The sequence below is a fragment of the Hipposideros armiger genome, unplaced genomic scaffold, assembly GCF_001890085.2.
Source record: "Hipposideros armiger isolate ML-2016 unplaced genomic scaffold, ASM189008v1 scaffold_39, whole genome shotgun sequence".
NCBI classification, from domain to species: Eukaryota; Metazoa; Chordata; class Mammalia; order Chiroptera; family Hipposideridae; genus Hipposideros; species Hipposideros armiger.
In genome coordinates, this window is record NW_017731389.1 from 4,401,234 (window position 1) to 4,415,075 (window position 13,842).

At 39.4% G+C, this 13,842-nt stretch overlaps 1 protein-coding gene across 2 annotated transcripts in view; it reads left to right on the forward strand.

Annotated features, from left to right (window-relative positions):
• SLC16A9 (solute carrier family 16 member 9) overlaps positions 1–13,842 on the forward strand; it is a 50,669-nt gene that overhangs the window by 566 nt on the left and 36,261 nt on the right. The window contains exon 2 of one of the 2 annotated variants that reach the window (XM_019638422.1): positions 7,840–7,924. The exons of the other annotated variant lie outside the window; for it this stretch is intronic. The gene's annotated coding sequence lies outside the window, so the exon portion shown is untranslated. The remainder of the gene's footprint in view (positions 1–7,839; positions 7,925–13,842) is intronic. 2 annotated transcript variants of the gene reach the window in all.

Consider the following 13,842-nt stretch of genomic DNA (forward strand, 5'->3'; position numbering starts at 1 on the left):
GGGAGGACGCTGTCCTCGGATGGGATTCACGGTTGAGATCTGTCCCGGGACGCTCGAGACAGACAGCTCCTGGGGCTGCTGATGGCAGAGCGGGGAGTGTGTGTGCGGGCCAGGAGAAGGCTGCGACTCAGGAGGGCCCCTATTTCCTGGAGGGCAGCGAGGCCTCCACTACCTGGTTGGTAGTTGGTGCCCAAAGGTGCCCCCGGGAGGGTCGGGGTTGAGGCGCCCCGGGTTCTCCCCGGCTGTGAGGAAAGCAGCGTGCGGGGCGGGCGGATACCGCACGGTTGCACCAAATTCAGCACCACCAGGTCAGCCCTGGGCGAACGTAGGAGCCCGCAGCCTCCACGACCGCTGCGGACGGCGCCCGCACCTGGGCCTCCTGGACACCGAGCAGGAACTTGGGAGTTCTTGGTGCTGAAAACTCCATCTGTGGCTCGCCCTAAACGACCTACTGTGGTTTTAGCAGCGCCCAGAGGCTTTGGAAAGAGCTGATAAACATTTAAAACATTGGTCATCAAAAAGAAATCAATGCGTCTTGGGATGCTAAGTCTAGTCCAGCCCAGGTCAATCCACCCCGGAGGCTTGGGCAAGATTTACACTAAATGTATTACTTATATAATAAGTTACTTCATATAACATCTTTTGGGACCAATTTCCTATGTCACAGTTAGTTTGGGTGTATTTTTTAAAAACCTTTAATTACCTGCATAGTAATTCTGACTGTAGGTGGATCTCCGGCCCCCAGAGTAATCAGTTGTTCCATCAAATTTGTTAATTGGGTGTGTCCCAACAGTTTCGTAGATTTGGGTTGGTTTCAGCTATGAGAAATTCTGCTGTCTGGTGCAGGAAGAGAACTGAGGAAGCTAGAGTAGATTCTGAAGCAAAAGCATGGATTATTCATGATACAATGACACCTCCTTTTAAATGACTTGTGAATGCAGATAAGGGTTAGTACCCGTATCATCGCCAGAAAATGTTTTTCTAAGGCCCTGAGAAGTGGAGGTTACATAATTAAATTGTTGAACCTGCAATTTTGCAACAACTCATGCTTTTAGCACCACTGATGGTTGAAGAACATCTTTTTCTGTTTCTTCTCTAATGTACGTAGGCTGGTCGGGTAACAAGGGCCCTACATATCTACAGGATTAATATAGGAAAGGACAAAAGATATGAGGAGGTAGATCAGGACACTTGGAAATCTTTTCTGACTTCTGACTGTGACTCTGAAAAGGTGGTGCTGATGATGTGCATTGGTTGGCGTTTGAGTCTGTATCAGGGCAGATAATGGTGCTTTTGGGGGTGGATCGGGTTATGAAACCAGAGCTGGAGGATGACAGACAGATGTGGTCAGATTTTCAAGGTTTATCTCTCAATCTTTTGAACCCCCGATTTTTTTTTTGTAGTCTTTTTCTCAAGAGGGATATCTCTTGAACTTAATTCATAGGATGCACTTGGGTATAGAAAGCCAGTGGGGAGGTGCAAAAGAAGCAATGTCTTGCTTGTGTAACTATAGCTTTCCAAGAAACTATCACATAATGACTTTTGATTAAAAATGGCAAGAATGCATGTATTTTGAGCTAGTTGGCCTTTTCTTTGGGAAATTCTTTGTAGATTCCCTGTAGATTGAGACTGAACTCTAACTTAAAACTTAGTTCATGGGAAGAGCACAGGGTCCCTGCCTTGAAAGAGTTTAGCCTACAGGGGAAAATATGCATATTTACAGCTATCTACAATACAACAGATTGTAAATGGAGCCATACGGCAACAGCGTTAATAGTGTGCTCTTAGTGTGGCAGAGAAAAGGACAGGTTCATTCAAGGTTAAAAATGAATAAAGTTTTGTGTACATAGCCTTTGAGCCCGCAGTTGAGGAGGGAAAGGATTTCCTCAGTGCAAAGGAGGCCTGCTGGAACAAGGGACTAGCACAGAGGTATGGAAGTCTGATGTGTTCACAGGGAGCAGAGAAGGTTAGAGTACCTGGAGCCTGGAATTTAGGATAGATAGTCTGGGAGGTAGGATGGTGCTAGATTATGGAGAATATTGCCAGCCATGCTAAGAAACTAAAATGTGATTGAACATTATTATATATTTTACCAACAATGTAAGCATCCTTAACTGTAGTTTATACCTTGAAGTTCAATTTTCCGAGCTTGTCCCTAAAATAAGTATATATATAAAATCTCAGTGGTATTTTGTTCCCATAAATGTTTTTATAGAAGAGTAATGCATTTCAAATAGCCTTCAATTTTGGGGGCATGCTCAGGCCAAATCTGATCTCTAGATCTCTGAAAACAAAAGTATGGTGATGTTAGTTTTCCAGAAGAAATGACCCATTATTAAATCTATTTTTATTTAAATCCAGTCCTCTCCCCCACCCCCAAATCTGTGGTCTTATGGTATAACAACTCTTAGTTTGATTAAAATTTTGGATAGGAAATCATGTCTACTTTCCTAGGCCAATATGTAGAGTAAAGTCACCTTCTATTCTTTGTTTCAATTGCCAATAATCATAATAATTATTAATGTTTATTAACCATGATATATCCAATGAGCCACACACCTTATTTTATCTATAAAGGCATAATTCTTATCTTAGACTGAGTATTTTAAAAAGGTCGCTCATCTAAATAAATGAAGGGACCAGGATTTAAACTCAAGAAGTCAGCCTTGATAGCTTATCTTTTGAATGATTGTGCTATAACATAACAAGGGCATAATGCATGATAAGTGTTATTAATGGTATTTAGAAATTAGGCCTGCTACCTGCAGGAGTGTTTCTCAGTTTTTTTCTTTGCATCCTCATTCCCATCATTTTTACTTTATTTTTTTTTTAATTTCAAAGGTTTTTATTAAAATATAGCTCACATTCAATATTATATTAGTTTCAGGGGTCCACCATAGTTATTCAACATTTATATACCTAAAGAAGTGATCACCATGATAAGTTCAGCAACCATCTAACACCACATCATGCTATTACCATATCATCGACTATATTCCCCATGCTGTATGTTACATCTCCATGACTTATTTGTTTTATACCTGGAAATTTGAACCCCTTATTCCATTTCCTCTCCCCCCCCTTTTTAATTTTTCAATTATAGTTGACATTCAATATTATTTTATATTAATTTCAGGAAGACAGCATAGTGGTTAGACATTTATATAATTTGAGAAGTGATCTACATGACTAGTACCCACCTTGCACTATACATAGATATTACCATATTATTGACTATATTCCTTATGCTACATACCCTACATCCCCATGACTACTGTGTAACAACCAATTTGTACTTCGTATTCCCTTCCCCTTTTCACCCACCCCACTCCCATCTGGCAACCATTAAATGTTCTCTGTATCTATGAATTTGTTTGTGTTTCATTCGTTTATTTATTTTATTCTTTAGATTCCACTTATAAGTGAAATCATGTGACATTTGTCTTCCTCTGTCTGATTTATTACACTCAGCACAATACCCTCTGGGTCTATCCATGTTGTTGAAGATGGCAAGATTTCATTCTTTTTTTATGGCTGATTAGTGTTCTATTGTATATATGTACCACCTCTTCTTTATTTGTTCATCCATTCAGGGACACCCAGGCTGCCTCCATATCTTGGCCATTGTAAACAATGCTACAATGAACATGTGGATGCATACACACCCTCAAAGTAGCATTTTGGGTTTCTTTGGATAAATACCCAGAAGTGCAATTACTGGGTCCTTATTTGTCTCTTGTTATAACCTTTGTTTTAAAGTATGTTTTGGGCCGGTGGAGTGGCGCGGTGGTTAAGAGCTGGCTTGGGATGCCAGAGGGCGCCGGTTCGGTCCCACATATGAGGGCCAGTGACACTGCCCTCCACAGCTAAGATGCTGAACAACAGCTCACCCTGGAGCTGGGCTGTGTGAGTGGCCGGTGTCCGCGTAGGCTGCAACCCCTGCTGCCGTGGGTTGCCATGGGCTACCGTGTGTAGCCAGCAGCCAGCATGAGTGGCCAGCAGCCGCAGTGAACAGCCATCCAGAAGCCGGCGACTGATCTGCCTCGCCTGGGAAGAGCGCAATGATGGTGCCAACTTGGGCCAGTGAAGCAACATCCTCCACAACTAGACTGAAGAATAAAAAGGATAGCAACTTGTCTGTTCCCCTCCCCCCAATTCCTCAGCGCTGTTCCCATCCCCCAATTCCCCAATAAAAATCTTTAAAAAATAAATAAATAAATAAAACCTGTTTTGTCTGGCATAAATATTACTACTACAGATTTTTGTTTGTTTGTTTGTTTCCATTTTCATGTAATGTCTTTGCATCCCTTTACTTTCAGCCTGTATGTGTCTTTTAATCCGAAGTGAGTTTCTTGGAGGCAGCATATGTAATGTGTAAGATTCTTGTTTTCTTATCCGTTCAGCCAACCTATGTCTTTTGATTGGAGCATTTAATCATTTTACATTGAAACTAATTGTTTATAGATATGTAGTTATTGCTGTTTTGTTATTCATATTTTTGAGCTTTTTTTTTTTTTTTCCTTTTTCTTCTTACAGAAGTCACTCTAAGATTCCTTGTAATACTGGTTTGGTGGTGAGAAACTCCTTTAGTTTTTTCTTGTCTGGGAAGCTCTTTATCTTCCTTCAATTCTAAACGAGGGCTTTGCTGGGTAGAGTAATCCTGGTTGTAGGTCCTTACTTTGCATCACCTTGTGTATCTCATGCCACTCCCTTCTGGCATGCAAAGTTTCTGTTGAGAAATCAGCTGACAGTTTTTTGGGAGCTCCTTTGTAGGTAACAAACTGCTTTTCTCTTGCTGCTTTTAAGATTCTCTCTTTTTAACTTTTGGCATTTTAATTATGATGTGTCTTGGTGCTGACTTCTTTGGGTTCATCTTGTTTGGGACTCTCTGTGCTTCCTGGGCTTGTATGTCTATTTCCTTCACCAGGTTGGCAAGCTTTCTGTCATTATTTCTTCAAATAGGTTTTCAATTCCTTGCTCGCTCTCTTTTCCTTCTGTTACCTCTTTAATACGAATGTTGGTGTGCTTAATGTTGTCCCAGAGGTACCTTAACCTATCCTTATTTTGGGGTGTTCTTTTTTCTTTTTGCTGTTTTGATTAAGTGTTTTCTGCTATCTTAACTTGTAAATTGCTGATTCCATCCTCTTCTTCATCTAATGTACTGTTGATGTCCTCTAATGTATTCTTCATTTCAGTTATTGTATTCTTTGTTTCTGACTAGTGCTTTTTATGTTTTCTATCTCCATTTTTATGTTTCCTGTCTCTTTGTTGAAGTTCTCCCTGAGATGACTGAGCATCCTTATAACCAGTGTTTTGAACTCTGCGTCTGGTAGATTGCTTGTCTCCATTTTGTTTAGTTTTTTTCTTTTTCTTTTTCTTTTTTTTTCTGGAGCTTTGTTCTCTTCTTTTATTTTGGACATGTTTCTTTGTCTTCCCATTTTAGCTGCCTCCCTGTTTTTGTTTGTATGTTTTTTTTGCCTCCCTGTTTTTTGTTTGTTTGTATTACTGGGACTGCTATGTCTCCCAGTCTTAGTAGAGTGGCCTTATGTAGTAGGTATCCTGTGGGGCCCAGTGGCTCAGTCTCCCTGGTCACCTGAGTCTGGCACTTCAGATGTATTCCTTGTTTGGGTTGTACGTGCTCTCCTCTTGTAGCTGAATCTTGGTTGCTGTTTGCACACAATGAATGGGATTGACCCTTGGGCTGGTTGTTTGTGAGGACTGGCCGTGACTACAGTGGAGGAGTTGTCATGCAGAGGCTGACCCTACAGAACAGGGTTCATTTTAGCAGGACTCTGGTACCTGCCCTGTCTGCTCTTTGGGTGTGTCATCCTTGGAGGTGGTAAATTGATGCTCTGCCTCAGTCCAAAGGTGGCCACTGGGTGTGCCAGCCCTGGGACCTCCTGGATGGGAACTCACTGTAGGCCAAGTTCAGCTGCAGCCTATGCCCTGCCTGGGGCCACATGGCATGAGCCACAAAGCAATCCACAAATGGTTCCTGCCTATGCTGAGCTTTGAGGTGCCTTGAGAGGCCAAGCTGTGAACCAAGACCAGCTGTTGCTAGTTGCCAGTCTTAGGGCTGCTCAGCTGGAGGTACAGGACACACTGAAGCCAGATGCTGCTTGTTTGGTTTTTGTAAACCTTTGAGAGATTTTAGGAAAGTTTGCAGCATGAGTCAAGGTAGGCTATTTGTATGGAAAAACCCCTGGAAGTGGCTTTCATGTGCTGGGAAATTGGACAGGGAGGGGCCGCAGAATCACCAGGGTAGAGCAGAGCCAATGGTGTTAACCAAGTTGATAGATACTCATTTATGATGCCCACCTGCCTCTGCACCCTGGGAGTGGGTAGGGCTCAACAAAGAAACAATGGCCTCTGCCAGCTCCCCCATTCAGGAGAAAGCTGCCCCTCCAGCCCTCACCTTGCAGCTGGACAACTCAGTTCTTCTCCATAAGTCTCTGACACCTTTCAAACTGCTGCCCCAGCACTGGAGGTCAGTGAATGAGTCTGTCAGTGAGTAAGTCCATGCACGGGTCCTTTCAGAGGATTGCCTGGGACTGTAGCCACCCTCCATCTCACTCACTCACTCAGCCACAATCTCCACTGGTTTTCGCAACCAGAAATTATGGAGACTTCTTGTCCTACCACTGAAACCCTGGGCCGGAGAGCCTGGTGTGGGGCTGGGACCTCTTGCCCTCAGGGAGGACCTCTGCAGCTGAGATATGCCTCCCGAATTTTAATGGTCATATGTGAGTGTGGGACCAGCCCCACTGCACCCCTCCTACCAGTCTCCAGGTGGCTTCTTCTGTATGTCCTTGGTTATATGGCTTTGGTTCAGCTAGACTTCCAGGAATTCTCAATGATGATAGTTCTATAGTTTAATTGTAATTTGGATGTGGTCATGAGAGGATGCAAGCACAGTATTTACCTACTCTGCCATCTTGACTGTAAAACCTTTTTCTTTTTAATTGAGATATAATTGACATATAACATTGTATTACTTTTAGGTATACAACACAATGATTTGATATACATATATACTGCAGAATGATTACTATAATACATTTAGTTAACATCCATTACCACACATTTTTTTTTAGGTGAGAACTTTTAAGGTCTACTCTCTTAGCAACTTTTGTATGTGTGATACAGTATGTTAACTATACTCATGCTGTACACATCATTCTAATTAATTTTACTTTACAAAATCACATATTTCAATGTTTTAATACATCTTCAAACTACTATACAATCTTATACTTTTATGATCCACTCAAAAGAAACTATTAAGCTCTTTGAGAAAAGATGAGATATGGCATAAGAAAAACAATAATAAATGTGATAGCATTAAATACAAAGACTAGACCTGCCAGATTACCTGGAAGAGTATCAATTTTAAATATTCTTCTCATTATTCTCAATAAATACCTCAAATGCATCAGTTCTTTTTATATTTCTGTATATCATATATGTTGCTGTGTTGTCTTGATTTTTATTCTGAAGGTGATATAACAAATGCACTAGTTTGTGTACTACATACTAAAGTGTGTATTCAGACAACTGATTGGCCTCTATATAATCATGTACAAATTATGCAAAACATATTAGGCAAAAGAAAACACCAGTGTAGACAGCATCATCATAGATTTTGTTCACCAGAACATTACTATTTGGGCCAAGCTTTGTGGGAATATGGGTTGAATGGAGCAGAGATAAGATGACACAAGAGCTTGGCAATATATGGAGCATGGATAAGAGTTTGAGATATAGGGAGATGATTATACCAACTTGTATCTAAGTGTCTGGTCCTCATTTTGCTTGTATTTTACTCTGTTAAATCTCCAGATATTTTCATCTATTCTAAGACTCGGGTTGGTTTACAAATTCTGCTGTTTTCCCTTCTGAACCTGAGAGCAGAACTTGGAAATAGGTGAGTATTCATTGGGTTGGTCATTAAGAGATCTTGACACTGGATCTCTTCCCTAGCATGACATCTCTAAATCCCAGTTTCCTCATACAGATGAGGAAATTGAGGAGTTGATAAGATCAGTGGCAGTAAGTTCACAAGGTTCACCCAGGGGAGACAGGCATCATAAATGAGCAAATCAAATTGAAGAATGGGGCTGTCAGGAGAGCACAGGGGAAACTCTAAATGCAGGTCAATTTTGCTCTTGTGTCAGGGAGACGTTAGGGAGTAGAAGGAACTAGAGAGAACATGCCCATTCAATGAGGACCGAAGTTATTCAGCTCCAGCCAGTTGTTACATAAGAATGAGGGCCCAGTGTTGCCAGGCCTTCTGATTTTTCAAGAGAATCTGGAAATTCAGATTTTTATGTGAAATCTTCCCATATTAAAACGTTGGAAATCCATTCAAAATTGCTAAAAATAAAATAAAATAACAATTTGCTAAGCCAAACAAAACACCTCTAGAGATCTAGAAATCAGATTTGACCTGAGCACTGCCAATCTGTTAGATGATTTTCAAGTTTCCTTTTGGCTTCAGACTTCCATGATCCTATACTCAATCCATTTTATCTAGAACCCATTTCTTCCCTTTGCTAAAACATATCCCAGTGTTCACCATATCTAAATTATAACTTTGGAGGACCTCTTTGGCATGTGTTGAACTATGTACAATATAATGGAGCAATAAGGCTTTTCAGGTAAAAGGCTGTCCTTTTTTGATGGCTAAGCTGTTGACATAGCTCCAGCAGTTAATTACTAGCATTAACGCTCTCTTTTAGGGACAATTAGTACGGTTTTATTCCAGGACCCAGAGCTGTCTCTCTAAACATTTTCTCTCCTATTCTTCCTTCTTACCCCAATTTGAGATAATAACTAGCTGGTAAATGGATTTTGGTTTCCATATGGACAGAGCATATTTCTTGTCTTGACTTATGGTGCTAAGACAAAGAAATCTTTATAATCTTTACCCTGGCAAGATTTCATTACCTAGGCTGTGTCTCTTATGGGGATGTCCTTGAATTACAACTAGGTGAATAATTTAAGGGTCCGGCTTTTATGAATCATGTTAATATAGCAGTTAGATTTTTTTTAAAAAGGATATTTATATAAATCCAAAAATAAAAATGATAACAAAAATAATGGATTTTCATATAATTCTAATTCCAAATTATTTTTGATAACTCTGGTTCCTAGGAAAACTGTGCAGTGAAATTATTTAATATAATTTTTTTTAAAGCTGGGATTTGTGGATTTGACTGGCTAAAATGTGTTCTTTCTGTCAATGAGCTATTTTACCAACAAGTGGGCCTGACTCTAACTGAGAAGCTCAGGACAAATATTGACAATGGGAAGGAAGTATCTGAGTAAATAAAACAAGAATGGCATGTTCAGAGAAACCACATACCTTATTGTGACTGAGAGAACAAACAGAAGGCTCTGAATGACAGTCCTGAGCTACAGTTTGTTCTTGTTCTAGCTTCGTTGATGCATCAACCCTCCCTTGCATTTCAGAGAATGCGTTAGCATTCCCTGGATGTTACCATTCCCTGGATGTTTACATTTTAAAACCAAATCTAAAAGAATCTGGTAATTCTATGATCATTAAAGACATACCATCTGATGTTATATGGGTAAAAAACTGGGATTGAAAACATTAATTTCTTTATTTTTACCCATGTGTTTGGCTAGCCCCTCAGATTCAGGGATGGATCTCTAAGCTCCTGGGAGACAGGGATGTCAATCAATTTGACCAAGAACTGCAAGGTAAACAAAAGCTTATTAGGGAGTCTTTTAGGAATTGCAATTCTAGAAAGACAGATTCAGGTAGAAACCCAACTATATTCTGAGGTGGAAAGAAAGGGACAGAGTTTATAAAGACTGAAAAAAGGGGTTGGGGGGGTGGTCTTCCAAAGAAACTACACAAGTTGCTTTGAAAGAGCTGTGGTTGGTGCTTGTAAACAGACTTACATTATGCTATATGTGATTAATTGCTTGTGTCTATGGCTAGGTGAAAAATTTATTTTTTTAAGTAGAGAATTCAGTGGGTTGTGTTTTAAGCAGCTTTGGCTTTTTGATATACCCAGGAAGCTATCTTTGGAGATAGCTTCCAGTAGTATTGTTTTTCCCATAAAACTGTTTTTGTTAGTGTTTTAGTGAATTAAGCCATGTACGTATTGTAATATATGATGTTGTATGCCAACAGAGAGGACTGGTTGGTAGTTCAGACCTACGCATAAGTTTCTTTTAGGGTCAAATTTACAGCCTTGTTCTAACTTAAAAAAAAAAATTTGTTGAACAGCCAAATGATGTGCTTTCATAATGTTATCTTTTAAATCTCCAATTGCTTAAGTTGGTAGCATAAGTATTTCCATTATGGCTGAAATTGTCTTAATGCTGCTAAGTTAGAAACAGTGTCAGCTAAATGATTGCCTCTACTCCGTTCTGTGTTTGCCATTGAAAGTCCAAAGATTTTTATGATTGCTAATGATTTATAATAAATCATGGGATAACCTCTAAGAGTTCTAAAACATCAGAACTGTTTATTTTAATCTTTGGTCTGGAAGAAGTCAAGAATCCTCTCTGTTTTCAGAGAATACCTCTCAAAGGAGGTAGAGGCAATCTTCAGTGGATGCTCCCTGAGAGGGTGAGCAGAGGAAGAGGTAATTCACATATTGTAAAGGAGCGAACTGGTAAGGGAATTCCATATTGGCAATATCTGCCTTTAAAATTTGAGAAAAGTAAGTCAGACTTTCAGTGTAGCTCTGAGGCATTACTGTCCAAGTATATTATTGTTCTTTCAATATGAAAGTGAACAAGAGCTGGTTTTCAGGATCAAAAGGGATGTGAAATAACAACATCTATAATAATTTACTCTAAACCAAGCACCATGTCTAATGCTTCATAGAGATTATTTCCTATATTCTTCATAAAAATCCTAAGAATAAGGAGTTCTTACTATTCCCATTTTATAGATGAAGAAACTGAGAAAGTTGTTAAGTTGCTAAGTCATATGGCTAATTGCAGAGCCTCAGTATGACCCCAGGAGAAACGACTCCAGGGTTCATGTTCTAAGCCGGGGACTATGAGTATTTGCAACTGTGACTCACAGTGAGATGTATTTTATAGCCCAACCCCGCACATGTGTGCAGGCATGCATATAAACACTGAAGCAAAGTTTCACAGAATAGTACCCTTACCACTGAACCCTTACCACCATTTACTAGTCTTGCCTATTTTATTCTATTCAAAATTCCATTTAAAAAAAAATGCTGCTCACAATCCACGATTGATTTCATGACCCATGATGCATTGCAGTTTGAGCAGTACTTCTCTAGACCACCACTTTGCATTGCTTCCCAAACTGTAGCTCTTTTCTGTTAAATTCAGCAAACATTTATTGAGTGCCTACTATATGCATAGACATGGAAAGAACATAAAGAAGATAAGATGTGCCCTGAACCCAGAGAATTTTGTGTAGTGTAGTGAAGAAAAAGGGAGAAAGAGAAGTAAATGGCTAGTTAGAATGCATGCTGGGTGAAATAAGAGAGAGCGATGGGCAGCATACAGTGGCAGCATAGAGGAAGCAGTGACTAATACTGGCCCTAAATATGTATTGATTTAACTAGTAAGGCTTGGTGTTTTCTAAGCTACAAGAACGTTAAAAGACTTTTATGGAATGAACAGAAATGTCTGCAGTAAAGACTTTTAAGAATAAAGGCCAGAGGAGATTTGAAAACCATAATATTCTGTGTATTCTTCTTAAAGGTCCTGAGTGGTAAAAGTACTATGACTGTTTTGATATCAGTTTGTTCAGTATAAGCCCCTGAATGATGTCAGTAAAATCAGTCATATTAAAGAATATCCATTTCAAAAAATGTTTTAAAATCAAGGAGTATTCATTAAAAGAAAAAGTTGACAGTAAAAGTAAGAGAATGCAACCACAAGAACCATTTATGGCCTTGCATTAGGTGATAACTCCTGGGGTTAAATGGAAAGAGCCTTAAATAGAATCTAGCCAAGAGCCTGTGGACACTGGGGGTGAATGAGGAATATTAATACCTACCATTCGTATTGGGTCTGATACATGAAAAGTGCTAATAATGCTAAACAATGCTAAAAGTGCTAATAGAAAATGCTAATTAAAAGTTATTCCAAGATATGGCTAAGTATAGTATATTTAATCCTTAGAAAATATTCTTAATTCCACTGTTTAGAATTCCTTAGAAAATGTGCTTAATTCCACTGTTTAGAATTCCTAAGAAAGGATAGTATCACTATTGGGATTTAAGAATATTTGAACTATTTTTCGTAGCCATGATTGAAGTGGGTGAAAAAAACATTAAATAACTAAAAGCAGTCAAGTCTTTCATTTTATGCTTGTACACTAGGATGTGCAATTATTATTATTTTTTGTTTTTTTCTTAATTTTTATTAAATTTATTGGGGTGACATTGGTTAGTAAAATTATACAGGTTTCAAGTGTACATTTCTATACTATATCATTTATATATTGCATTGTGAAAAGGGGGTCAAGTATATGGTGATGGAAGGAGAACTGACTCTTGGTGGTGGATGTGCAATTATTTATTTTTATTTTTTATATTTTTAATTAATGGATGGATCTTGAGATTATTATGCTAAGCAAAATAAGTCACACAGAAAAAGTGGAGAACCATATGATTTCACTGATATGTGGGATATACAATAAAGCTGAAAACAGTGAAAGAACAAAACAAACAAATGAAGAAACAAAAACTCATAGACACAGACAATAGTTTGGTGGTTACCAGAGGGTAAGGGGGGAGGAGGGTGGTAGATGAGGGTAAAGGGGATCAAATATATGGCGATGGAAGGAGAACTGGACGTGCAATTATTTACGATGGTCTGTAGTGCCGTATTCCACTTCTTTTGCCCAATTACCACACATTGAAATCACCTGAAGCCCTTTAACAACCTGGCCTGAACCCCAGAGATCCTGTTTGTACTGGTCTAGGGCACGCCCAGGCACTGGTCATCTCTGAGCTCCTCAGGTGATTCTACTGTGCAGCCAGGTTTGGAATCCCTTGCAGATCTCAGTGTACACTGTGACGATTAGAAACATACTCATGTGAAGATACAACCTTAAAATGGGGTCTTTCTTTGGCTTTTTTGATGCACATAGAGTTACCACCTTTTCCTGAGAACTAGTTTAGAAAGGAAGACCTTAAGAGTCTTTGGGATGGGGTCAAGAATCATAGGATTTCATTCATACATGGGATATAAAACTGAAAGCAACAAATGAACAAGACAAACAAACAAGCAAAAGCTGTAGACACAGACAACAGGTTAGTGGTTACCAGAGGGTAGTGGGGGTTGGTATAGAAGGGGGTAAAGAGGGTCAAATATATGGTGATGGAAGGAATAAGGAAGAGGTCTCCTTGAACTGGGGAAAGAGTAGAAAACTGGGGTATGAAGACTGGAAAGATAAACTTACTTTCATGCAGTGTGTAACGGACAAAGTGGTTAATTTAAGGTTACTTGTAGCCCTTGTCAGCTTTGATAATTTATTCTTACCTCCATTCTATCAACAAGTACCCTAATAATAGCACAGCAGCATTTGCAAAAGGGACGCTAGTAAGCTATGTAGCTTCCTGAGTTGGCGAGAGAAAAGGAAGGGAGAAAATGAAAGAAAGAAACGTAGAGGAAACGAAAGGAAACTTTGTGGGTCTTCAGTGCCTCCTTGTTTTGCCTTTTCTTGGTTGTTGGTGACTTAAGAGCAGACTGTCTTTGTCATTTGTCTTTCCTCATGGAGAGACTTCCCTTTTCCCATTTGCTGACGTTTTCTTACTGTCAGGAAATCATCCAAGAGGCTGAAAAATATCATTTCCATATCTTTTTTTTTTT